The sequence below is a fragment of the Taudactylus pleione genome, unplaced genomic scaffold (genome assembly GCF_031769625.1).
Source record: "Taudactylus pleione unplaced genomic scaffold, aTauple2 ptg000792l, whole genome shotgun sequence".
Classification (NCBI taxonomy): Eukaryota; Metazoa; Chordata; class Amphibia; order Anura; family Myobatrachidae; genus Taudactylus; species Taudactylus pleione.
In genome coordinates this window covers 3,504,228-3,528,599 of record NW_028285194.1, presented here as the reverse complement: position 1 = coordinate 3,528,599, position 24,372 = coordinate 3,504,228, and positions in this window count along the sequence as shown.

Below are 24,372 nucleotides of genomic sequence, written 5' to 3'. Positions count from 1 at the left end.
CTTGCTAATTAGTCTTTCCTCACAGGCACACAGATTAGCATTTGACATACAGTTTGAAAATATCATGTTTTCATACAGAATATAAATCGATAGAACAAACAATTTAAAGACACCAGAATAGAATTTGACACGTTATACATTTTGAAAATACCGTATTTTGGGAGGGTCTAACGTGAGTAATCGTGACATCAAAATTGCAAATAACGAGCCCTGAAGATTGAGTTATACACAAATAAAAAAGTTTGCAATGTTTGAAAATAAAGTTTGTTAATGATTTACATCGTTGATAGCTGTCAAATGTTCTGTTTAGTTACATTATTGATTCAGCGCTGGTGTGTAGAATAATAGAATTATATAACAGTTACTTTTATTATTGCATGAGCTCCATGCAGATTTTGCTGAACGTGACTAATAGCAATGTAACTGCCTTTATTAGCATCAATACATCTCGCCAATATATCAATAGTAATCTGTAACACAAGTAGATTTCTGCGTCTTACAAAACTGTCTACAGCAAGATCTTTTCTAAGGATTATTGTGACAGATGAAATCTAACAACATGAAGATGTGGCCATTCCAGTCCTGCTGGGCACATTTTTTTTCGTTCAGGAAAACATCTATGGTTCCTGACAAAGAAGTAATATATCACTGTTACAGAGTTTTCAGCATTGAATCAGCTACAGTACACCAATGACCTAAAGCATTCTTTCCATGGAGATTTAAGTACACCCCAGAATTAATTAACAGTGTAAGCTTACTGCAAGGGGATACAGAGATTATTGGATGACAGAATGTCACTCATAGTGGACTTAGCTGATGTGTATTTTGAATGTGGTTATGAAAACCCCTGTACTGATGCTGTATCTGCTGTGCATGCTATTGTAATTCCTTGTATAATAGAGATATGCAGATGTAACATATATATGAACAAGGAGACCAATGTCTGGTTTGGTATTTCCCACATTATGCATTGAAGTAATGTGCGTATGCCAATCTGAGTGTGGAGCCCAATACACCAATACATATAGGCACTAGTTAAATACTATGGGCCTGATTCAGAGATGTACGCTATTGCCATTGCTGCTGCGATTCCGTACGCAGCTGCTGTGGCAAAAATATGCTAATGTTGCTGCCACCAAGATATGTATTGAGACATCCACCAGCATCTTTGCAAATCCAAGCCTCTGCGTACAAAGATGCAGCATCGCTGGCAGATCATTCAATGTTAGCAGTCCTGAGTAACTCAATGGTCGCACAGAATGGCCGCGGGAACTGAGCCGCAGACGCAAGATGCGACACAGCACCGATATGGTCATGACATACCAGTGTTTTTAGCCAACACTCCCCGTTTCCAACCCCATGCGCAACTTGACTGTCAATCACACTGGGAATGAATACTCGCTGCGAGCGACTACGGTAATGTACTTTGACACATGCGCAGTGTGACTCAGACATATTAACAGACGGGTGATAATTGCTCAACTGCGGAAACATTGGCATAGCATACAACTCTGTATCAGGTCTACAAGAACATATCTGTGGTAGGGGATGCAGTCATGAAGCCGACGGTCGCAATGCCGACTGCTGACTTCCCAACTGTCAAATCCCAGCAAGTGTCTAATGACTGGCGTTGAAATCCCGACGCCTGTCATTAGACCTACGCTGGAAGCCCGACACCCGGCTTACCGATCGAAGTTAAGCCGGGCGTTGGCAGCCGCGCAGGGGGAAGGGTTAGGTTAGGGGCTCCCGGGGCGGACTTAGGGTTAGGCTAGGGGAAGGGGGGGTTAGGGTTAGGTACCCCCGGGTGGAGGTTAAGGTTAGGCACTCCCCTGGGAGACTTAGCGTTAGGCTGCCGGAAAGGGGGGGTTAGGTTTAGGCACTTAGAGGGTGGTTAGGGTTAGGCACTTGGGGGGGAGGTTAGGGTTAGGCACTTCTAAGGGAGGGTTAGGGTTAGGGGAGGGAGGTTAGGTTAGTAAATACAAAAAATACTTACCTGTCGGGATCTTCACTGCCGAGCTTCCGCTGTCGGGATTTGAACCGTCGGCCATGCGGCAATTCAAATCCTACTGATTCCCTGTAGTAGATGTATCAATGCTTGGTGAAACACGGTCATTTGAGATACGCATGCTGTCATTTCACATTACTTGATACTATCAAACATATTGGTATTAGGTGAAACTGATTTGTTGAGGCCGACAGCAGATTCATTCTCAGCAGAAAAGTATAATGACAGTTCCCATGCAAATTGCACATCACGGCAATGCAGGTGGGGCAGATTTAAACTGAAGAGACAGATTTATTCTGCTTTTATACTGAAGTTCCAGGTCTGACCCGAGGTTGGAACAAGGTTACAAGCCGGACCAGGCCCGGAACTTCCCCGGCGTCGTCCCAGGATATTCCCGAGTTGGCTCCGTTCACACCGAAGCCGGGTCTGCAGTAACTTGGCTCTTCCGGCGTTGAAGTGGATGCTTGGAGATGACGTAATCTCCTAGCTCCACTGAATCCGGCAATCAGCCCGCATGCCAAGTCATGATGACCCAGATCGCACCGTTTACACTGCAGGTTGGCATGGGAACGACCCTTGGCCAACCCTGCAAAATACCTGAGTTGGATCCCCGGGTCCCTGGACCTGGGTGGATCCATTTACACCGACAAAAATCATCAACCCGGGATTTTTAGCTCGGTGTAAAAGGGGTATTACAGTTGGGAAGGAGTGTGTCCTAGCTCTATTAGAAATTTTTGTGTAAAAACAAAGCTGCCCAGTATTTGTGGTCTACATGAAAAAGGAGATTGTATTTTCCTTGCATACATGCAAACAAAAAAATGAATTTACACCACTTGTATTGCAATACGGTTTGTCCAAAATGTCAGGATGCAGTTAAAATGTAAATCACATGCATCAGGTGTTGTATGGAGTACTGGTAGCCTAAAAATCAATAATTAACTAATATAATTGTAAGCAACTCTCAGTAGAATCAAAGAGTGTTTATTTCTGTAGTTATTTGATAATAGGAGTTGGCGTTTTCATTATACATTAACAAGATAACTTAAATCTGTACTTTAAGATAGACCTATTTTTAACTCACTGCTTCTTAGCAATTTATTACATACAGTAGGAAAGGTAAAATTAGGTAACGTTTATTAAGCAATTCACATTTATCTAAATAAGAAATAAATAAAAGTACCAGCTCTGAACATAAGTAAATATACAGAATAGGGTTATAATTGGAATCGGTATGATATGCCGGCTGTCGGGATGCCTCCTGCCAGGATACCGACAGCGGCATCCCGATGGTTGGTATCCCAACATGGGTCTGGTAAGTATACTTACCCTCCCCCACTAACCCTCCCTTCTGGTAGCCTAACCCTCCCCACTCCGCACACTAACCCTCCCCGTTAGTTCCTGAACCTAAGTCCCCCTCCTTCGTGCCTAAACCTAACCCTCCCCCCTTAGTGCCTAAACCTAACCCCCCCAGTGATGCCTGACCCTAACCCTCCCCCCCCAAAACCTAACGCTAACTGCCCTAACCCTCCCCCTCGCGGCTAAGAAGACGGGCGCCCCGACTTACCTCGTTCGGGCATCCATCCGTCTGCTTTCCGGCGTCGGGATCAGGATAGGCGTTGGCATTTCGACGCCTATCTTAACTCCCTTGTCGGGATATAGGCATTGAGGCCCCCGGTCAGCTGATTACATCACAGATTGCTGTTTTATATGCAGTTCAAAATAGTTTCTTGTTGATTGATATATTTTAGTATATTTTATTGTGCATACAAAGAACTAAAACTAAGCAAAAAAATTAATTATGAATATAAAGTCCAAAACTACAGATACTGGTTATCCCTAATGGCAATCATTTTTATATTATTAGTATGTATAATAACAAATTATACATACTAATAGCAAGATACAATAAGTGGTCGCTTTATTATGTACACTTATTTAGTACTACGTAGCACCTCCATTTTACCCCTAGAACAGCATACTGTAAATTCATTATGGCATGGAAACTGGAAACTTTCAAGAAACTGGTCAAGACCATCGCAACCATCGGACTTGCGACGAGACCGTTGTAGTAGGGTCTCGTTGCCGCAAGTCCCAGTGGACTTCTTGCTCTTACAGAGGAAGAAGTCCACCCACTGACATCACTTGTGATGTCAGTGGGGCCGCCCTAGACGCCATGGAAACGCCTCTGTCTGGGCAACCACGCCCCCGGCACACCCACCAAAGGGGGTGTGCTGTCACTCAACATGGACAGCACGCCCCCTATGTATCGAGACCCGGAGCGACGGCTTGCCCGTCGCTATCCGAGTCTCGCGCATGCGCACTGGGCCAACATCGACTTGCTTGTGAGCGGGTCTGAATCAGGCCCAGAGTGTGCAGAAACACATAAGCTGCAGAGACAGAGTGTGCAGAAACACAGGTGCCACAAAGAGGGAGTCTGCACAGTGGCATCACAAAGGGGTGCAGACCACAACTGGGTGTCACCCGCTGAGGGGTGACACCACAGTGCCGACCTCCTCAGTGACAGGAGCCGGGTGCTGCACTGTAGCATTATGTACAGCACTTAGCTCCTGACACAATGAGGTAGCCAACACAGACTGGTCCCGGGGCAGCCCCCGGACTGACTAAAATTGGGGTATGGGCTGTGAGGCCATGCCCCCCAGCTGTGAGTTCATGCCCCCTTATGCAAGCGCACGGCCTTGCCGCATGCACTACAATCCTATCTGCACCAAGTGTCACCACAGGGAGGGACGCCACTGAGTCTGCAGAAACACAGAAGCTGCAGAGAGAGAGAGATCCCAACAGGGAGAAAGTGGCAATAGGGTTAGCTTCTCTCTACACTAAATTGGGACTAGGCGCTAGATTAGCTTTTAACACAAGTGAAAATAACAATGTTGGTAAAGTCTACATTTGCTCATTGGAAACCCATTTTTGCACAAAATAGGGGCAATTCATTTCTTGCGCTGGAATTTACCTCTCGCGCTAAATGTTCGGGAACTATTCAATTAATCCAGTGACTGGCCCCAAGGCTGCATTTATTGCAGATTTCTGCCTGCACCCTCCTGAGGTTCAAGCAGAAATCCATGTTAAGAGGGACCTTGGGGCTGGTCGCGCCATAACTGCATCGCGCCCGGCTCTTAGCATGGGAGAAGCTGTGTACCATGTCTAATCTCATGCATTCTTGCGCAAAATAGTGGTCATCGTGGAAATTACCTGAATAGATCCTGTGCACATAGCAGAAATACAAGCAGTTTAAGATAGATGCCCATGGCACTCCCGCAAGTCAGGGCAGTTCTATGCACTCGCATTGTTGCCATCCCGATAATGCCCAATTTCACAGAAAGACAGATCCGACCGAGTTCCATCTGACTGAGAATTCGCAGCGCATGCGTAAATTAGCATCTATGCATGCGCTGTATGCAAAACCTTATCGCTTGCGTCTATGCACAGAGATGTATCCAACTTAGGGTCGTATTCGATTTGAGGCGTTAAGTCCGGATTTGCGGTAATTTACCGCCGATGACGTCCTTATTGCCTGTTTTAGATTTACCCCGTATTCAATTTGAAAGACTTTCCGCCTAGGCGGAAACTCAATGCAATGTAATAGGCGGTAAAGTATCGCCTATGAATGGCAGAATTGGGGTTTTGGGGTACAACGTTTCGAGAACCCCCGTGCAGCCTTCAGACAGACCCCCAAAGGTAATCTGTTTCAAAAAATTAAAAAAAAAAAACATAAGGACACCCCAAAAATTGACTTTGAAAAAGGGGGCAAAAAAAAATGTTGGGATACAAACTTAAAAACTAGCGAACTTGACTCTGGGGGGGTTCCCAAGTATGCCTCAAGTGTTTTTTTGATTGAAGGTGTTTGCGGCAGGTGGATTTTTCACAATTTTTTTAGGTCACTGTAGCAAGTTTAAAATATGCTGAACCCCATTTTCAAGTACCCCAAATTTGATGGGCATAGTTGTTTTGCCCTAAAAAAAATTCTAAATGCTCTTCTGCATCACCTTATTCAAAGCTGCATTTATGCTCCTGCCACGGCTATTAGAAACCCCGACTTCCTTCAGGAGTTAAAAATGGGGGTACCCTTTGTCCTCCCCTATGTCTACACATCTCTAGGGGGGTCCCTAGAATATTTTCCGAAAAATTCACGTTTTGTTTAACCTGGAAAAAAAGGGGTAAAAATTTACAAAAAAAATGACATAAGGTCCCCCCCCAAAAGCCAAACCAGGCCCAGGCTTGCCAGCCAGTGGTGGTTTCTAAAAATATGGGGAACAAAATGTGTAGGGTTCCACCATATTTTAGAGACCAACCCAAGGCTGCAGGGACCAGTACTGGTTTTAAATATAGGGGATCCCCCTATATTTAAGACCAACACCAGACCCAACCGACTGGGGTGTAATGCCACAGCCCAGAGACCCAATCACCGGGGCTCCAGGTCCAAAGCATTAGCACCCCAAATCAGTCAGCGCAAGCCAGTGATTTCGGGGGAGTCGGGGACCCCCCAAAGAAGGGTCCCCTCCCTCCCGAGCACCACAGGCTTACGCTGAAGCCCGGAGCTCTTCCTCATACCCCTGGTTTGGTGGGTATGGAGGTAATGGGGGAGCCAAATAATGTAAACTATTGTGTTTTACAGTGGAACTACAAGTGCTAGCATTTGCACTTGTGGAACAACAAGTGCCAGCAGACATGCGGCACCTATGACTTTACTGTAAAATAAATAGTTAAAAAAAGACAAAACACACACACCGTGACAGTATAACTTTATTACACACACATACCCATTCACACATACTTACCTATACCAGGTGTATCTGTCCCCTTGTCCAGTAGAATATCCTTAATGAATGGCACTGCAAAGAAAAATTCATACTCACCTATATCCTGGCTCTGGTCTCCGCAGTAATCCAGGTAACTTGGCAAAACGAGTTTACATGACCAACGCAACAGCTATCAGTATGTGTATGTTGCCACACATACTGATAGCTCCTGAATGCCAGCTGACGGAACATGCACGGAGCTGGCAGTCCCGAGAGCCAATCAGTGGCCGCGCTGACTGTCGAGCGGCCGCTGATTGGCTCCGGCTACTGACAGTTCCCACGTGGGCTACTGACAGCTCCGTGCATGTTCCGTCAGCTGCAACACACATACTGATAGCTGTTGCATTGGTCGTGTAAACTTGTTTTTTGTTTTTCCAAGTACCTGGATTACTGCGGAGACCAGCACCAGGATATAGGTGAGTATGAATTGTTCTTTGCAGTGCCATTCAGTAAGGATATTCTACTGGAGAAGGGGACAGATACACCTGGTATAGGTAAGTATGTGTGAATGGGTTGGTGTGTGTAATAAAGTTATACTGTCACGGTGTGTGTGTTTTGTCTTTTTTTAACTATTTATTTTACAGTGAAGGTACAGGTGCCGCATGTCTGCTGGCACTTGTTGTTCCACAAGTGCAAAATGGCAGGCATGCTGGCACTTGTAGTTCCACTGTAAAACACAATAGTTTTACATTATTTGCCCCCCCTCCGCCCCCCATTACCTCCATACCCACCAAACCAGGGGTATGGGGAAGAGCCCCGGGCCTCAGCGTAAGCCTGTGGTGCTCGGGAGGGGGTACCCTCTTTGGGGGGTCCCCGACTCCCCCGAGATCACTGGCTTGTGCTGACCGATTTGGGGTGCTAATGCTTTGGACCTGGAGCCCCGGCGATTGGGTCTCCGGGCTTTGGCACTACACCCCAGTCAGTTGGGTCTTTTTTTACCCCTATATTTAAAACCAGTACTGGTCCCTGCAGCCTTGGGTTGGTTTCTAAAATACGGTGGAACCCTACACATTTTGTTCCCCATATTTTTAGAAACCACCACTGGCTGGCAAGCCTGGGGCTGGTTTGGCTTTTGGGGGGGACCTTATGTATTTTTTTTTATTTTTTACTTCTTTTTTTACAGGTACAACACAATAGGAATTTTCGGGAAATATTCTAAGGACCCCCCTTAAGATGTGTACACGTGGGGGATCACTATGGGTATCCCCATTTTTAGCTCCTGAAGGAAGTCAGGGTTTCAAATAGCCGTGGCAGGTGCATTTTTGTAGAATTTAAAAAAAATGCGTTTTGGGACTTAAAAATATGCTAGTATCCATTTTCATGTACCCCAAATTTGATGGGACCATTTTTAAAAACGAAAAAAATAAGCTAAATGCTCTTCTGCATCACTTCTTCAAAGTCGGGGAAAAAAAAACACCTGACGTGGCTATTTAAAAACCCGACTTTCTTTTGCAGCCAAAAACGGGGGTACCCATAGTGATCCCCCATGTCTAAACATCTTTAGGGTGGTCCTAGGATTATATCCCGAAAATTCCCATTTTTAATGCCAATCCAAGTATCGCCAGGTCCCGTTTTCGTCTACTTTCAAATTGAATACGGGGATATTCGCGGGCACATGCGCGATACTTTAACATCTACAAAACAGGCGAAGGCAGCGTTAAGTCCGGGCCACATTAAATTATCGCGGCTCGACTCAAATTGAATACGGGCCATAGGGGTATATTTACATACCTCCCAACATTACCCTCTCGAGGAGGGACACAAAGCTCTGGTCCTGGACTTCCCTGGTAAGAGGCGGGTCTGCAGCGCAGTTTAAAATTCAAACAGGGGAGCCACACCAACTGTCATTTCACACGCTGCCATACATCACTGGCTGGGACTCACTGGCAGTTGGTGTGACTCCCCTATTTGAATTTTGGACTGCGCTGCATCCCCACCTCTGGAGCCGCCACCAATCCTAAATTACCAGGGAAGTCCAGGACCAGAGCATTGTGTCCCTCCTGGAGAGGGTCATGTTGGGAGGTATGTATTTACCAAAGTGTCGGTTTTTAGAAGTAGAGTTGTTGCCCATAGCAACCAATCAGATTCAAGCTGTTTTCTTCTAGAAGGTGCTAGATAAATGTTAAGTAGAATCTGATTGGTTGCTATGGGCAACAACTCCACTTCTAAAAACCCGCACTTTAGTAAATATACCCCTTAGAATCAGTCCCAAACTGTGCATCACTCACAAAGGCTGCTCCCTAAGCTTATTCCAAGACTTTCAGCAGCAATATGCACTCACATATGAAAACTACCTTTTTTGTCCTTTTTAGTACAAACATGACCTCGTAATTCTTTTTCAGATCATAAAAAAACAAAGTTTTCTACGAAGTGTAATAAATTTCCATTTTTTGACTTCAATAACTTTTTCAATTTATACATTTATAGGTATCTCTCTTTCACTCTGGTCCATCTGTCATTTCTGAATTTCCTTGAAGGGTTATCACGTTTTAATAAAAACTTAATTACTGTGGCATACACTGCAATTTCAGCTGGAGATATATTATAACAAACTAGTGCAATATTCTCTTTGAGTTATGAGTTTTCAAAAAGTAAGATGTCATTTGTTACTTTAGATATTCAGTTACATTACTTTCGAACTTATACAAAAATTATGCTTCATTAAACAAACAGGGAGCTTGGACAATACATTGCTGTGAAGGTTAACGCTATGGTTAAAATATATAGTAATCAATTACTAGTAATATTAATATGTTAGAAACAAATGTAATTGTACATTGAATTAAATTAACCTCCTAATGTGACTAAGACAAATCATTATATAGTATTGTTATTAATCCATTATATTTACAGTAAGTACAATAGCAGGGTCCACTGAGTATTAAATGAAGCCTGTGCTAGTTTTTAAAAGTCTCAGCGGAAGGAATGAAAATATTAGCATATAGTATCATCAGGTTGGGTATGATATGTCGGCAGTGAAAATGTCGACATGAGAATGTTGACATGGTCATGATGTTGCCATTGACTATGTCGACAATCATCATGTAGGCAGCGGTGAAATGTTGACATGTTAGAATGTCGATATATTGTCCCTGGTGGCCCAGTGTTAACTGCTCTGGGTGACAATTCAGATGTCGGCATTGTGAACATGGTGCCTGTCAACAGTTTGAACCCTGTTGGCATTGTGCTGTCTACATTATGAAATAACATGTGCACAGTAAAGCCCTGCTTAGGCTTTCATCAGTTACACTACGCACACTACATATGTGCCATCTAATGCATATGCATAGAAGAGCGGGGCCTCTAAAGTTGATGGACCGATAAATAAAATCTACAGTTTAAGCCTATGCTATGCCCCTGATCAATACGTTAGTGATTTCTCTGCTGCCATACACCCAATTGGTGCCCCTGCAACAAGGTACTGAGGGCCTGATTCAGCAAGGATTGCAATTGCAAAGCTGCACGCAGGCTATAGATATATGATGTATGCACGCAGGCTATAGATATATGATGTATGCACGCAGGCTATAGATATATGATGTATGCACGCAGGCAGCTTTGCAATTGTGACCCTTGCAGATATGGTAATGCATTACTTATCCGAGCTGCGTTGTCCAACACAGCATCGGATACTCTGTGGACCATCAGCCGGCTGCGAGACCCATGGGGTCCCGCACCCGGCCGCCGCAGATTAGAGTAAGAGGTCAGGAAATCTCCATCAGCTGACGGAGATCCTGGCCTCTTCCCTCCCCCCCAACGGCGGCGACATGCCTCCATTTCAGGAAACTGAGGCCATCCCCGCCCACAAGCGCCAGTTACTGTCAATCACTGACAGTATGCGTGCGGGATCGCAGACCCCTTCTGCACATGTAAAGATTCCCGGTGATCAGGAATCTGTGTTCAGCTGTGCACCTTGCTTAATTAGGCCCTGAAAGTGTCCTCTTAGTGTCTCGCTTTTCAGGGTTCTATGCACTGAACCTGGATCAGATTTCCCCCAGCTTCTGGACATGAGTTACTAGCTTCTGAAATGTACTGTAGTATTGTACACTGAACCCTGGCTGTATTACTTTACCCACTGGTGTAAAATATTAGGTCTTTCCTAACATTTTCAAATCAAATAAGTATATAAACAGATATGGCGATGGATCTTACTGGATTTAATGATACCATACACACTTGTGGTTGTGCGCGAATAAATGAATTGGGGTCAATGGATTGTCCTTTTTTAGTTTCCCCCTAAACCACAAGTACAATCGGTGGTAACCAGCAAATCTAAGGAGCCGCATGGAATATATAAAGGAGCCAATAAATATTGTGGGCGGGATGCATGAATGCAGCCAAACCTCCGAAAATGTATTAGAAGTTCCTACAGTTCCCACGCGGGCTGGTCAGTGAGTCAGGAGCCGGAGTCAGTCAGCGGCCACTCTACAGTCAGTTAGCGGCCGCTGATTGGCTGGCGGCTCCTGACAGTTCACACTGATCAGTCAGGAGCCGGGTAGCGGTTCATGTGGTCACACACCTAAGTATCTGGATCGGGTTGCGCTTTTTTTTTTTGCCAAGACCCCTGGATGCTACGGAGAGCAGCGCGAGGATGGAGGTGAGTATAAGATCTTTTTTTCAGGTACTCCAAATGGGTTCTACAGGACAAGTGGACGTGACCAGCTGGCACAGGTAAGTATGTGTGAGGTAGGTATGTGTGTAATAAAGTTTTACTTTAGACGGTGTGTGTGTACTGTGTTTTTTTTAACTATTTAATTTACAGTGGGGGTATGGGTGGCGGCCGCCTGCTGACACTTGTAATTCCACAAATGCCAAAGGGCAGGCATGCTGGCACCTGTAGTTTCACTGTAATTACAATAGTTTAGAGCTATATACCACATTATTACCCCCGTACCCACTGCTCCGGAGATGCGGGGAAGAGCCCCGGGCTTCAGCCTAAGTCTGGGGTTTTGGGAGAGGGGGGACCTCTTTTTGGAAGTGTCCCCACCTCCCCTGAGATCCCCAGCTTGGGCTGACCGACTTGGGGTGTTAATGCTTTGGCCCGGGGGGACCCTACGTAATTTTTTTTTTATAAAATCACTTTAAATTAAGTACACATGCAGAAACATACACAAATCACACTGATCTGTGTATGTTTCAGCAAAATTCACAGCTTAGAAGGTGGAGTGTTTGAAACTTAAATAACTTGATTCTTAGTAAATTTACCCCTAGTACTCTGAAGGAATGAATGTATTCCCTAGTTGCTTTTTCCTTTGATCAGCTGGGATCTCTTACTGTTAATTTCTGTAACAATTTGTGAGTGACAGAAGAGTGAACTGCCACAATTTGTTTAAGTACAGACCACAAACTTGTTTAAAGGTCGCACAGATCAATACTAGATTTTCTGAGTTACAAGAATGGCTCTTGGTTCACTTTGTACTGTTTTATTTCCTCGTATTGTAACCACTTTTATATGGCCATGACCAATTAGCTACATTTGTGTGATTGCTAATCCTCTTCCAGAAATTTCCTGCAAAAAACTTCCCTCCTGCAATATTTCTATTTTGTGTGATGCCCTTGTGCTTCTGTCCCCCTCCCGATGTACATCAATCTTACTTCTTGGAGAAATTATTATTTTCAGTGTGTATAATCCTTTATTTATATAACAGTTTGATGTACTGGCATGCCAGCATGTTAGTGCCTGGAACCAGTGCACACCCCCAAACCCACAGCTCCCATCTGGCCATGCTCACAAACACCTGCGGCTCTCGACCACATTTGCCTGCCCCACTCAGCACATTTGCCTTCCCCACCTGGCTTCATCCAAGAACGCCTCCCCCAGGTGTTGGTATCCTAACCCTGTCGGGATGCCAGCATCAAGATTCCCTACAATGCATTGCTGTTATCAATATGGTACATTATCTTGCATGCCCTATCAGTACTTACAATATATATATATATATATTTATAAAGGGGCCCAAACCGTACACACTCTAATGGATAGCCAAGGCCACTGTGGTGGCTGGCCACAACCCCTCCGGCTGACCACACCCTGAGGCATCGGCCGCCAATATTGCTTTCCCCCAATGGGCTCTTCATGCCCCCAGACCAACACTAAGTGTGGGGAAGGATGTGGGTTTAAAGAAAAGTACAGTTCTGGTACAATGCCCTTTTTTAACTCCATGGGTAACAAGCTGTTGCAAAACAAGGATAAACCACTGATTCCATTATGCATATTCCTGTATTTAATTTAAAGGTTAATATAAAACTTAATACAAAGCATCAATCAAATTTTTATTTGAAATTTCCTATTTTACCCGTACAATAATTTTGCTTCTTATTTGCATCCTTGGAAAATGTTCTTATCATTGTGTTCACCATAGCCTTATTGTATTCTGTGCTGCAATACTTCAGGTAATAGCCTGATAAGTAGCGAGGGATATTAAATGAAGGTAAAAAGAAAAACAATTTTAACTTTAATCATCTCGTCAAGAACCCAGACCATAGATATTTAGTATTTTTACAAAATCCAAACTGACTGCTGGCTCTGTTCTATTGTGCAAACTAATCAATTGTTCAAAATACACCATAGCGTCTATCTTGCTTGTTACAGTATGCCGCTGAGCTGAGTTTCCAGAGGAATGGAGACATTCTAAACAATGATATAAACTCCATCAGGAGCTCAAGGTTCATGAACTGAAGTTCAATAAGTTGAATAATAAAGTAAATCTAAAATGATGTACTGAAGTAAAAATGATTTCATCAATTGAAATGATTCCAAACAAAGGATAACAAAATGTGATCACATACTCACCATATATTTGGACATTTCACACACAGAATGAAGCCGTCTTAGTTTTGTGTTCAAATTGGAACTTCAATTTGTGATAAGCACCCTCACAGAGCTCAATAGGTCAGCATGGGAAAAACTGATAGCAATGATACTGGGCTGTCAGTTTGTGTTGCTGTCTATAAGCTGTTTGGAATATAAAACCCATCTGGTCTAAAATATTACAGGCTTATTTTCCCATATCCATATGTTACGGAATATTTTTAGCATGACCAAGATAGTGAAACCTTCGCTTTTTGATGGTTCAGTGTACACAAACTTTATTTAAGGAACAAAATTATAAAAAAAATTGTATAACATTACCTTCAGGCTGTGTGTATATGAAACAAAAATGAATTTCATGCAGTGGCGGCTCCAGTGGTGGGTCTGCAGCGCGGTCCAAAATTCAAATAGGGAAGCCACACCAACTGTCACCCCAACTACTGTCAAACATGACTGGCAGTTGGTGTGGCTCCCCTATTTGAATTTTGGACCGCGCTGCTGCCACACCTCTGGAGCCGTCACTGAATTTCAATGTACTGTGTGTACACATATTTTGTTTGAGCCAGATAATTATTGAAAATATTGTATAAAATGACCTGCAGGCTGTGTGTATAAGGTGTAAATAAAACACATATGCAGTCTGTGTTTAAATTTGGGTCTATTTCATTATGGTATGCAAATATCCCAAAATACAGAATATTCCGATAACCAAAATACCCTTGCTCCCAAGCATTTTGGATATGGGAGACTCAACCTGTATAAACTAAATAATTTGTTGAGCCAATAAGGCTCATTTCCAATCGGCAAATCGGAATACAGACATACTGCCGATGTTAGTAAATTTTACAGCTATGAGTGCGCTTCAGGAAATTCTCAAATACACATGTACGACATCAATGCATACTTGCCAATTCTCCCTGATATAGTAGCAATCTCCCTGACTCCCTGAAGAGTCTTGGGGTGTATATTTACTAAAGTGAGAGTTTTTAGAAGTGGAGATGTTGTCCATAGTAAACAATCAGATTCTAGCTATTATCTTCTAGAAGGTGCTAATTAAATGTTAAGTAGAATCTTATTGGTTGCTATGGGCAACATCTCCACTTCTAAAACACTCACTTTAGTAAATATACCCCTAGCATTCGCCCTGATTGCATCTTACCCCCCATTATGAAGATATATATACAGTCTGGTGCTTAAATATTGGGACATTGACAGAATTTTCAGATTTTGGCCTCTATTCACCACCACAATGACTTTGAAATGAAACAAACAAGATGTGATTTAACTGCAGACTTTCAGATTTAATTTGAGGGTAATTACATCCAAATCAGGTGAACGGTATAGGAATTACAACGGTTTCAATATGTGCCTCCCACTTTTTAAGGGGCCAAAAGTAATGGGACAAACTAAACAATCCTAAATCTAACTTTCACTTTTTAATACTTTGTTGCAAATCCTTTGCATGCAATTACAGCCTGAAGTCTGGAACGCATAGACATCACCAGACGCTGGGTTTCATTCCTGGTGATGCTCTGCCAGGCCTCTACTGCAAATGTCTTCAGTTCCTGCTTGTTCTTGGGGCATTTTCCCTTCAGTTTTGTCTTCATCAAGTGAAATGCATGCTCAACCGGATTCAGATCAGGGGATTGACTTAGCCATTGCATAACATTCCACTTTTTAGCCTTAAAAAACTCTTTGGTTGCTTTTGCAGTATGCTTCGGGTCATTGTCCATCTGCACTGTGAAGCGCTGTCCAATGAGTTCTGAAGTATTTGACTGAATATGAGCATATAATATTGCCTGAAACACTTCAGAATTCATTCTGCTGCTTTTGTCAGCAGTCACATCATCAATAAATACAATGGAACCAGTTCCATTGGCAGCCATACATGCCCACACCATGACACTACCACCATGCTTCACTGATGAGGTGGTATGTTTTGGATCATGAGCAGTTCCTTTCCTTCTCTTCTCTTCCCATCACTCTGGTACAAGTTGATCTTTGTCTCATCTGTCAATAGGATGTTGTTCCAGAACTGTAATGGCTTTTTTAGATGTTGTTTGGGAAACTCTAATCTGGTCTTCCTGTTTTTGTGGCTCACCAATGTTTTGCATCTTGTGGTGACCCCTCTATATTCACTCTTGTGAAGTCTTCTCTTGATTGTTGACTATGACACATATACATCTACCTCCTGGAGAGTGTTCTTGATTTGGCCAACTGTTGTGAAGGGGTTTTTCTTCACCAGGGAAGTAATTCTTTTGTCATCCACCACAGTTGCTTTCCGTGGTCTTCTGGGTCTTTTGGTGTTTCTGAGCTCTCCGGTGCATTCTTTCTTTTTTAAGAATGTTCCAAACAGTTGATTTGGCCACACCTAATGTTTTTGCTATCTCTCTGATGGGTTTGTTTTAATTTTTCAGCCTAATGATGGCTTGCTTCACTGATAGTGACAGCTCTTTGGATCTCATATTGAGAGTTGACAGCAACTGAGTCCAAATGCAAATGTCACACCTAGAATCAACTCCAGACCTTTTACCTGCTTAATTGATAATGAAATAACGAGGGAATAGCCCACACGTGTCCATGAAATAGCTTTTGAGTTGATAGTCCCATTACTTTTGGCCCCTTAAAAAGTGGGAGGCACATATTGAAACTGTTGTAATTCCTACACCGCTCACCCGATTTGGATGTAATTTCCCTCAAATTAAATCTAAAAGTCTGCAGTTAAAGCACATCTTGTTTGTTTCATTTCAAAACCATTGTGGTGGTGAATAGAGGCCAAAGTCTGAAAATTCTGTCAATGTCCCAATATTTATGGACCTGACTGTATATATTCAAATGGGACCATTAGTATAATTTCCCAATGATCCTTATGACTACATGCATTTTCTGAAAAGTATGTGCGTTTTCATCAACCAGTAAATCTTACTAACTGCTTTGAGACTCGTTTACATTTGGATAGAAGTTAATTTTATGACACGCCCCTCAGATGTAGCCGTACACGCCCACTTTACCGCCGCACTTATAGGTGTTACTTTCACAATCTCCCTGAAATGCTTTTTCAAAAGTAGGCAAGCATGCATAAATGTAATGGTGGGTACACATCAGACCATATATCGTCTGATTATTCGGATTGGAGTGACATATCAAATCCGAAGAATCAGTCTGATGTCTACATACTAACACACACTCATCCCATTTGCTGTGCTGCACTGCAGATGGGACGACCCAGCATCGACAACATACAGCTGAATGCGGCCATGAACGATATAGTGCACTATATGGTTCAGTATGTACGGCAGTGAGTTTAAAACATAATTATCATTAGTGATAATTATGTCATGATGAATAGGCCCCTATGTCTGAAAGAATTCATTTCTAGTAAGGAAGATACCAAAAGGGCCCTTTTGGAATACTATCTAGTAACTTAAAGAGACCTTTATAAACCTTTTTCATCAGATGCAGGCTTCCAAAAAGCCATTTAATGACACAAATAAGTGAAACTGGGATATATTTCCCACATGATTTATACACTGCTATCTAGAGTCGCCTTTCTGTACATACTGTAGCAGCCCTTTTAGAAAAGCATGCTTGGGTTTTATCAACTATGATATAAACATGGGCGGTGGGTGCTGGGTTGATTGTGTGAAGTAATCCCCCATCCCCCTAAAGCACAACCAGCCCTGGGCTTTTCACGGCCAGTCCTGGTTGTGAAAATACGGGGGACAAACGAAGTAGGGGTCCCCCATACTTGCTATATATATATATATATATATATATACACACACACAGGTATATGAAAAACAAAAGGTGAGAATACAGGGCCTCATAGTGTAATAATATAGAAATTATTGGTAGGTGGAATGTAAGTTACTATGTGTACCATATAGGTTATACAAATGGGCATATAATCACTCTTTTCCTTGGGACACCTGGTTTCCTTTTTATGGTACACAAATTAAAACTAGGGCTTCTCAGGTCGACCATTCACCTCATTTGAGGTGTTGCCAATTGGTTTATGATGAATATGTGAAAAAAATAGAACAAGAACGCCCATGGTGTAGTACCAAAAAACATTTATTACATACACCACGCAAAAGAAGGATAAAATCACAATTACAATAAAAAAACTTTGGTAATAGCTTATCTGAAACATTTGGTTGGAGGGAGCACCTCTGTCACCCTGTCCTCTATGTGTTTCGGCACTCACGCTTGATCAGCTGGACTTCGTCAGCCATGGCCTAAAGTATTGAGAATGACATAAGTTTTGGTTTTCACAAAGTTTGCTGCTTCAGTGTTTTTAGACCTTTTTGTCAGATGTTACTATGGTATACTGAAGTAAAATTACAAGCATTTCATAAGTGTCAAAGGCTTTTATTGACAGTTACGGTAAGTTTATGCAGAGAGTCAATATTTGCAGTGTTGACCCTTCTTTTTCAAGACATCTGCAATTCGCACTGGCATGCTGTCAATCAACTTCTGGGCCACATACTGACTGATGGCCGCCCATTCTTGCCTAATCAATGCTTGGAGTTTGTCAGAATTTGTGGGGTTTTGTTTGTTCACCTGCCTCTTGAAGATTGACCACAAGTTCTCAATGGGATTAAGGTCTTGGGAGTTTCCTGGCCATGGACCCAAAATTTTGATGTTTTGTTCCCCGAGCCACTTAGTTATCATTTTTGCCTTATGGCAAGATGCTCCATCATGCCAGAAAAGGCATTGTTCATCACCATACTGTTCTTGGATGGTTGGGAGAAGTTGCTCTTGGAGGATGTTTTGGTACCATTCTTTATTCATGGCTGTGTTCTTAGGCAATATTGTGAGTGAGCCCACTCCCTTGACTAAGAAGCAACCCCACACATGAATGGTCTCAGGATGCTTTACTGTTGGCATGACACAGGACTGATGGCAGTGCTCACCTTTCCTTCTCCGGACAAGCATTTTTCCAGATGCCCCAAACAATCTGAAAGGGGATTCATCAGAGAAAATAACTTTACCCCAGTCCTCAGCAGTCCAATCCCTGTACCTTTTGCAGAATATCAGTCTGACCCTGATGTTTTTCCTGGAGAGTAGTGGCTTCTTTGCTGCCCTTCTTGACACCAGGCCATCCTCCAAAAGTCTTTGCCTCACTGTGCGTGAAGATACACTCACACCTGCCTGCTGCCATTACTGAGCAAGCTCTGCACTGGTGGTGCCCCGATCCCACAGCTGAATCAACTTTAGGAGACGGTTCTGGCGCTTGCTGGATTTTCTTGGGCGCCCTGAAGCCTTCTTCACAAATATTGAACTTCTCTCCTTGAAGTTCTTGATGATTCGATAAATGGTTGATTTAGGTGCAGTCTTACTAGCAGCAATATCCTTGCCTGTGAAGCCCTTTTTGTGCAAAACAATGATGACTTCATGTGTTTGCTTGCAGGTACCCATGGTTAACAGAGGAAGAACATTGATTTCAAGCTACACCTTCCTTTTAAAGCATCCAGTCTGTTTTTCTAACTCAATCAGCATGACAGAGTGATCTCCAGCCTTGACTTCGTCAACACTCATGTGTGTTAACGAGAGAATCACTGACATGATGACAGCTGGTCCTTTTGTGGCAGGACTGAAATGCAGTGGAAATGTTGTTTTTGGGATTAAGGACTTGATTCAGACCCGCTCGCTAGGATGTGTTCGCTCGTAGCTGGATGATTTTCGCATTGTGCGCATGCGTACGCATCGCAGTTTGCATGCCCGAACCAGTGCGAGAGATCAGGAAGCGTTCGCTCGCTGCGCATAGACAGCCCGGCAGAGTGAGTGACAGGAGAAGCCGTTTGTGGGTGGTGACAGTGGCTGGCCATCAAAAACGGGGGAGTGGACATGCTAATGCAGGCATGCCTGAGTGTCTTAACGCCATTTCAGAGGTGTGCACAATTAACAGGCAGTGTCATAGTACACGTCACATGGTTGAATTTCACACTGAAGTGCTCGCAGTGCTTGCAGTAGAGTATAGTCAACCACAACCGCTGCGTTCGCTTGATGACGTGCGCAAGTGGGCATCTTAAGACAGGCTAGTGGGCATCTGCATACACAAAGCATTCGCACACCAAGACATAGTGGGTGTGCTAATGTCTTGCCGTGCGATCGCCTGCCTTGCTGTGGGTTGGCCGGATTTGCATACGTTGGGTGCTTGCGAACGCAACTAGCGAGTGGGTTTGAATCGAGTCCTAAGTTCATTGTCATGGCAAAGAGGGACTTGCAATTAATTGCAATTCATCTGATCTCTCTTCTTGACATTCTGGAGTATATGCAATTGCCATCATAAAAACTGAAGCAGCAGACTGTGAAAACCAATACTTGTGTTATTCTCAAAGCCTTTGGCCATGGCTGTATATATAATTATATAGATGTAGGCTGTATATATATAAATTATTAATTATATAGATAGATGTATCTGTACTTATTGCTGAGAAATGTATTCCTGAGCGAAGGAACTGGATAAATAAAAGACTGCATTAAAACTTGATTTTATTAATTTTTTAGATGCAAAAAGGGATTCCTTACCCCTCCACCTGAGTGAAGCTGTAGGAAACACAACAAAGGGCACAGCAAAACTATTCAGGACCAACGGTAGCCTGTGTCACTGTGAAGGTAACCTTCAGGTAAACGTTTAGTGGAAATCAGTAGGAGTATCACAACATTCCTCGTGCTTATGACCTGGTTGGGTGTAAGTGTATCTGATGTACACATAAACTTGGTGCACAGACTACTGGTGCAGAGCTAGATGCATTTTCCTATGCCTCCAACTGAGAGATATGCACTATGAGGCTGACTCTGAGTGGAACGCTGCTGCTGAATCCATTTTAACGTTTTTTTGCCATGGTTGCGTCAGTGACTGCATGCTAGTAAAAGCCCTACCCCTGGTGTACAGGAGTATGCCTGAATGAGCAAGGACTGAGACGGCCACTTTGTGCATCTTTAGATGCTGTAATACTGCTTGGTGCATCTTTAGACGCAACCATCGGTCGCACCTTTGATACCTGGAATCCACCCTATGGTAGGTGCAAACTTTCCTTCTGAGTATGGCGTCCAATGTGAGAGACTGCTCATGCAACCACTTCAGCGTCACATCTGCAACACTCCCATAATACACCCATAAGATGGACCATCTTCCTCGCCCAGGTACGGCCAGCACAATCCCAAGACACTTTTGTGTGCCTGCATTTAAAATCACTACTTGACCCGTCGCTGCCGATGTCGGGCTGGGTACACATCGTCTAGTGTGCACCCAGTATTACAAGCAACTCTATTCACAGCAGCGGCCTCTGCATACTCTCAGCGATGTTCATGCGCCGCAGGGTGTTTCTTGGACTTTTCGGACATGCGCAATAGCAAACAAACGCTGAACTGCACAAACATTGACACTATGTCCACCTCTGAGTGAAGCCCTGTGTACAATGACATGTGTATTTGTATTTTGCTTTCTATAGTGTCATTAGGCAGATTACACTAATGGTTCAGGTTCAGTGGGTTTTGGATGAGTTCTGTGTAAGAGAACATAATGCTCCTGGAGTTCCTCTGGCAGATAGATAAAATACAGAAGTGAAGAGTAGTAAATGCAGTGAAGTAGAATACAGAATACCTAATAGATGAGGCTGGGAAATGTCAAATTAAAACTGATACAAGCTCCAAAACTCAATGGGGTCATCATTCCAGAGTACAGTAGTGGGGCTACATAAAGCCTAATGGTCAGGAAAATAGATGAGACCTTGTTCAATGTGAGCTGAGAGTGCAGCAGAGGTGAAGAGTTTGGCTGCTGTATTATTTATAAAATGTTGAATATGAATCTGTTTATGGAATACTAATAAATCATATATAATTGTTTTTGTTATGCCGATATGGTTTATTAATGACACTGTATTATCTTCTAGGACATTCGCTGTATAATGTAGTTATGAACAGTTATACTATATGGTGTAGACTACAAAACAGAAATGAGAGTGTTACAGACTTTTTACATAGTCATCAGCTGTTATAGTGATGTGCAACGTCTGGCCCATAACCTATATAGGAAAATAGCAACAATTAATATTTCTTATTATGGGGGGAATTCAATTGCAGATGATGATCATTTTTACGTGCAAGACTTTACTGCAACTTTTTTTTTCCGGGAAATTCTATTAACCCCCCCTTCGTTTTTGCTGCACAAAACATTTCCCGTTTTTGGCCGAAAACACATAGGACCCAGGATAAGTTCCCCCAGATCCATGTGTTTTCCCAATCTCAGCCATGAATACCAGTACTCATCTGGGATGTTATTTTGTTTTGTGAAAACAAATCCCAGATAGTGCTGGCTATTGAACATCCCCTGGAGGATCTATTAGTCGTGGTAATGTACTGTGGCTAATTAACTCCTCCCTTATGTATCTTAATATGTTGTCATGATTATGTACAGTAGTGCCACCTGGAGAACTTTCTGTTGGTGGACAAGTGTCCATGTGCTGTGCCCAGGGGATGCAGTCAGGAAGCTGATGGTTGAAATGCTGACCACCGGCTTTCCGACTGTCTAATCCCGGCAGGGGTCTAATGACAGGCGTCGAGATCCCAACGCCTGTCATTTTACCTACGCCGGGAGCCCGACGTACTGGCCGCAGGGGGGGAGGGTTAGGTTAGGGGCTCCCGGTGGGGGGACTTGGGGTTTAGGCTGTGGGGAACGGAGGGTTAGGTTTAGGCATTTACAGGAAGGGTTAGGCACTTGGGGGAGGAGGTTAAGGTTAGGCACCCCTAAAGGAGAGTTAGGGGGGGTTAGGTTAGTAATAGTAGACATACTTACCTGTCGGGATGTTCACTGCCAGTCTTCCAGCATTGGGATTTGAACTGCCGGACATGCGTCTGGCGGTATTTCATACCGAACCCATGACCAGCAGCAAGCACAATACTGCAGGGTGGCGGACTTATAGAATAAGGCTGATTCTTAGCCACATGCAAAGTGACTGTAGTTGTAGCAGTTGCACCAGCCTGATTTTACTACCTTATCCTAATGCAAGAAACCATAGGGCTAATGTGGGGGTTTGTGTGTCTGCAAACTAAATCCTGTATTTGACTTTACACCAGCCGCTGCAACCATCATCATTAGTATCAGCACTTGCATTAGCCCCATGCTAGCTGCAAGAGATACAGTATGTCAGAAACAGGCTTCCCTTCCAGCCAGGGGCGTACTGATGTAAAGCACCCCCTCCCTCCTCAGCTGCACATCTGACTTTTTGTGCTGGACAGCAAGCTGGTACTTCCTTCTTTGCGGCGCCATCTTCCCACTGATATTCGGGAAGATTGCGCACAAGAGAGCAAAGGCTCTGGCACAGAGACAGAGTCTTTGCTGTGCGGTGCCACCTTCCCGATGATTTGACTGGGAAGATGGCTTCAAGGAGGAGGAGGGACTGGCTAGCTGGCAAAAGGTAAGAATAATCTTGGTGCAGAGTGTGCAATATGGGCCCCCTCCTGGACCCAGAGGTCTGTGTTCATTGCACTCCCTGCACCCATTATATATATACGCCTATGTTTCCTATGCCGTACTCATAACTCAGAATCACACATAGCATTAGATAGATAGACGCCTACAACACTCCCATGAGGCCCCCACAAGACACGGCGGTTCTGTACACTTACATTGTCACCGCCCAGTTGCTGCCCCGAAATTACCAATTTTCATGGAAAGACAGATGCGGCCAGTTCCAGTTGACTTAGAATTAGAGATGAACGGGTCTGGTCCCCCGGGAACCAGACCCACCCGAACTTCGTGTATCAGAGTCGATATCCAAGTCCGGCTCAATTTTCCCACCCGACTCGGATCCAAAAATTAGGCAAAACGTGTCATCCTCCTGCTGTCAGACTCTCGCGGGTTTTGGATTCTATAAAGTTCCCAGTGATCGGTGCCATTTTCACTCCGGCTGTGGAGAGTGTACAGAACAGACATGCTGCTCTGTCTGTGCGCGTGCTGCTGTGTCACTGTGTTGTCCTGTTGGGGGATGGATCTGCAGGCTGCTGCTGTGTTGTCCATAAAGGGTCTGGGGCTGCAGTACATAAAGGGGGGCTTCAGTAATCAGTATATAAAGGGGTGCTGCTGTGTGACTGTTGTCCTTTCATCAAGAGTCTGGTGCACCTGCAGTAATGAAGGGCTGCTGCTGTGTTGTCCATAAAGGAGCTGGGGATGCAGTACATAAAGGGGGGCTTCAGTAATCCATACATAAAGGGATGCTGCTGTGTCCCTGTTGTCCTGTCAATCAAGGGGCTGGGGCTGTGTTGTCCATAAAGGAGCTGCAGTACATAAAGGGGGGCTTCAGTAATCCGTACATAAAGGGGTGCTGCTGTGTTACTGTTATCCTGTCAATCAAGGGGCTGGGGCTGTGTTGTCCATAAAGGAGCTGCAGTACATAAAGGGGGGCTTCAGTAATCAGTACATAAAGGGGTGCTGCTGTGTCACTGTTATCCTGTCAATCAAGGGGCTGGGGCTGCAATACATAAAGGGCTGCTGCTGTGTTATCCATAAAAGGGTGCTGCTGTGTTCTGTCCATCAAGGGACTAGGGCTGCAGTTCATAAAGGGGTGTTGTGTTGTCCGGAGGGGTGCTCTTCCCCAGTGTAAAAAAAATAAAAGTTAAATAAAATTATCATTCCACAAAAAATAAAGATTTTTTTTCAGAGTTTTTTAGTGTGTGTTAGCCATGCTATTATTGTTTGGTGACACTGCTGGCCAGACCACAGTTTATCATCC